Here is a 4,677-nt window from a genome sequence, read left to right as displayed (position 1 = left end):
TTTATTCAGTAATGGGGTACCATGGCTTCAATACCTAATTAACCAAAATAGTGAGAAATACAGTAAAATTCAAAAGCCAACTCATCCATCCATAATCTCAAGAAGATTGTGTCCCTGTATCTTCTTCATTTTGCTTGAAATTTTTATCTTGGTCGTTCCCCTCCCACAGATGACCTGTTTTTCCTTGGGTGTAGTCTTAACCCTTTTACAGATACAATTTTACAAGTTGATGAGCTCTAATCACGGTTTTAAGTGTTTCATGATGGATGGATTGATTAATTCAAGAGCTTAGTATAGAGCTCTACACACAGTAAGCACTCAATAAATGCCATTGATTAATTGAGTCATTTTCTGACTACTAATTCACAAATGAATCCCTCTGACCTCCTTCATATGTCAAAGGACATCATTTTCCTCATCATCTACCCTCATTCCACTTTTATGAAGTCCCTTGGAGCAGGCTTTAGGACCAAGGAGAGGAGGTTGTGAATACCTGGTTGAAAATGATCATGGCACTTCTGAGGGTTGGGGGAAGAAAGAAGAAAAAAAATCGAAAGTGAGGCCCAAACCAAAGTATGCAGTTCTAGAAATCCACAAACTCAGATTGTTTTTCCCAAATAAATATCTTTTCTCAGAAAGTTAATAGACTTAGATGGGTTTCCTTTTTTCAATATTGGTAAATGACCATATCTAAAATTGATGCTTTGCTAGACCCATGAAATAAATATTTTACAGCACGGAAACTTTAACAGCAGAAGCCTGATTTCCCTCTATCCCTTTTGCCTCCATCTAATTATTTTGCTCACATTTTATTGTCCAGTTGGCACTCTTGGAACTCAGTGACTGAGAAGAGAGGTGAAATTAAAAGAAGACCCAATGCAAGATACAGAAAAAAGCGACCTCTTCAAGAAGCCATAGGTTTCAAAGCTTCAGGGTCAGAATAATATGGATTCCCTAAAGGTCCTGGGGATGTCTGTTAAGGAAAATGCTGTGGATTCTACTCGTTGAGAGCTTCAGTGTAATTTTGCCCTGGGGCTTGGGAGCGGTCAGCAGGTTTTGAAACACTGAGAGATAGAAAAAAAAAATCTCGGGTCCTTTCTCATTCAGGAACACTTCTCTCTTCATAGCCCAGCTTAGAAGCTCTGAGGTATTGTTGAAGACCTGGATGAAATGGGAGGGGATATGGGAGTCAATTGTCCCATTACTGTCATGAGGCTGTTGCATATGGCAGAGGCTAATTATTTTTGTCCTCCTCACCTAGTTGTATCTTGCTTACTTCCTTTCCTCTTCACTTTCCAGCTGTGGTGAGCCCACGACAAGCTGCCTTATTACTGACTGTTCGTGATCCTGCAAACAACAAGAAGGAAGGGACTCTCAAAGGACTGATGGGCTCCAACTGAGATAGGTGATTGCTGACCTGGGAGGGGAGGGTGTGGAGGGAGGCGTGGCCTTCTCTCCCTGTTCTACCCAGTAACAGGCCTGGGCCAATCAGTGACTGCTACATAGAGCCATGGCTGCCATGCTTAAGGCAGATAAAGGGTGGTTGTGTTGGGTCACATGATGTGTGCAGACAGGGGCATACAGGCAGAGGCCCAAAAAGTAGCAGAGCACCTCTTGGAAGTAGCAGAAGGCAACAGCACTTGGAAGCTGAAAGAAGAAGGATTGGCATAAAGGGGGGAGGGGGTCCCTTGGCCAGCAGACTGCTATTGGACCCTTGGTGGACTGAGTGAGTCTGTGTGTGTATGTGTTATTCCCTTGCATGCTGGTAAAATGAAATAGAAAACTTCCACAGTAACCTTGGTGATCAAAGATGTGGTTTGAACTCCAGTATTTGTCCCCCAGGCTCCAAAGATCCAGGAAGGTCTTGGTTGTTAGAAGCCACGGGTCGGCATGTGAGACCAAAAGTTAGAAATCAATCATCTATGGTGAATGCTTACTCTCTGCAGAGTCCTACACTAAGCTCTTAGGAGAGTACGATATAATAGAGTTGGTAGACAAGTCCCTTGCCCACACAGAATTTGTAGTCTAGAGGAGGAGGGAAATCATCTGTGTAGGGAAAGGACTGGCAGGACAATCATCACCCTTTTAACATGTGTTGAGGTGCCTATAGGATGTATTCCTTTATTTCTATTTATCGAGTGCTTACTCTGTGCAGAACACTGTACCAAGCACTTAGAAGAGTACAATACTGGTCCGAATCACCACATCAGCTTAAAAATCAGGTTTCTGTGTCATTGTGGTTGATGTGCCAAATAGAAGTCATCTGGCCAGCCTTCCAGAGAGAGGTGGTATGGGGTTTTAGGACTGGTGACTGCACCAAGTTGTGATTGAGATATTCATGCCAGCTGCTCATATTCTCTACCCTCTTTGGGAGAGTTTGCAGGGAATACCTGAATGAAATGGAAGAATGTGGCTCAGTGTTCTGAATGGATGAAATCAATCTCTTGCCCCTTGCTCACCCCCTTTCCTCGATCTCTCTATGACTCCTCCCCAACATTCCTTTGTTCCCCAGTCAGAGTGTCCCTGAGCACAATTTTTGGGAAAACCGAAGCAAAAACTAGTGACATACAAAATGTACAGCTAATGTATTGGCAATCTTTTATTAATTATTATAAAAACAGATGCCATCACCCATGCATTTATGCAGTGATGGGCTCTGTCTGACAGGACAGGAAAAGGGTGAATAATAAACACAGATGAAGGACACTGGGATCTTGCTATAGCTGATTTAAACAGCCAAGGAAAAACATAATGTGTTAGAATTAAAAAACCAAAAACAATTCTTTCATGGCGAAGCAAAACTTCAGTGCAATATAAAGGGCAAGGAGGGACAGAATAAAATTCCTAATTGTGTTATTTCATTACCACTGAATCAGGAAAAGGACAGGCAGGACGGATAGCTCTACTTGACATTTCATTTCTGGGAAGCTGGGAATATTAATGAATTAGCCCAAGGTGACTGAATTATATTTGCTTGTTCTTCACGAACGGAACATCCTGGGCGTCTGCTCCCCGGTGATATTCTACTAAGAGTTTTCTGCCCTGATCACTAAAACAATACTTACAAAATGGATAGTACCTGATTATCCTGGTTAAAGAGTTCTTATTTTGTGGTATGGTGGCAGTTCAGAATGATCTCTTGCAAGTTATGTGTCTTTCCTGAGAGGCAAACAAGCCATTACTGGATTTACTCGTGGGATTCAGGGAATTTACAACTTTCTCGTTTACTCTTCTCTGTTTGTATTGCACCTAGCAACTTTGGCTTCTCTTTGAATGTATCCTGTCAATGTCTGGTATTTGCCAGTGCTCAGTGGGGTTGCCTTCAACTGGATTGTAAACTTCTTGAGGGCAGGGACTGTGTTTAGTCATGCTATAGTACTGTCCCAAGAGTTTAATGGAGTACACTCATAGAATATGATTGATTTTTTTATTTTTAAATGGTATTAAGTGCTTAATGTGTGCCAGGCACTCTATTAAGTGCTGGGGTAGATCCAAACTAGTCAGGGTAGGCACAGTCCCTGTCCCACTTAGGGCTCCCAGTCTTAATCCCCATTTTACAGATGAGGTAACTGAGGCACAGAGAAGTTGAGTGACTTGCTCAAGGTCAAACAGCAGAAAAGTGGCGGGATTAGAACCCAGGTCCTCTGACTCCCATTCCTGTGCATCTTCCACTAAGCCATGCTGCTTCTCAACTGATTGGCTGGTCTTAAGATCTAACTCATTTTTTTTCCTTTCTCATCTCTTCTTTCAATTCATATTCCTAACTCCAAGGACATTAACTTTGTTATTTTGAAGCTGTCAATATAATTTCATTATATCAAGGAGGAAGCCCTCATGGACTAGTAGAAAGAGCCCTGGACAGGAGGACAGACCGAGTTCTAATCCAAGGTTTTCCAGTGGTATTTCATGTGAGTTTGGACTTGGTCCCGGGTTTCCCTGAAACTGATTTGCATCTGCAAAATGGTGATAAATTACCTCCTCTCCTTTCCTCGTAGATTGTCAACCAGGGAATTTTTGATGGAAATATCTTGTGTCTATCCCAGGAAGCCACTACAATTCTCACTGCCCGTGTTAGCCTCCTAAATTTTCGGTTCCCTCCTGGGTCAGTCCACTTGGCAGAATGCTTTAGTAGCTCTTCAGCCATGATCCTCAACTACTGCTGACACAATCCCAGCACCTGTTCTATTTGCAGCACAGCCTAGTGGAAAGAACATGTGCTTGGGAGTCAGAGGACATGGGTTCGAATGCCGGCTCTGCCACTTATCTGCTGTGTGACCTTGGGCAAATCACTTAACTTCTCTCTGTCTCAGTTCCCTCATTGGTAAAATAGGGATTAAGACTGTGAGTCCCATGTGGGACAGAGACTGTGTCCAACCTGATTAGCTTGTGTCTACCCCAGGGCTTCGAACAGGGCTTGTCACATAGTAAGTGCTTAACAAATAACAATATTATTATTATTATGCCTAGAATCCAGGAAAAACCGTGGCCTAGTGGAAATAGCATGGGCCTGGAAGTCGAATAATTACATATCTTTATTTATAATAATGTCTCTTTCCCTCCCTAGACTGTAAGCTCACTGTGAGCAGGAAATGTATCTAGTGTTGAATCATACTTTCCCAAGCGCTTTGCGCACAGTAAGAGTTCTATAAATACAAGTGAATGAATGAATGCACTATT

This window comes from Ornithorhynchus anatinus, chromosome 17 (genome assembly GCF_004115215.2).
Source record: "Ornithorhynchus anatinus isolate Pmale09 chromosome 17, mOrnAna1.pri.v4, whole genome shotgun sequence".
NCBI lineage: Eukaryota > Metazoa > Chordata > Mammalia > Monotremata > Ornithorhynchidae > Ornithorhynchus > Ornithorhynchus anatinus.
This window is presented reverse-complemented; position numbering follows the sequence as displayed.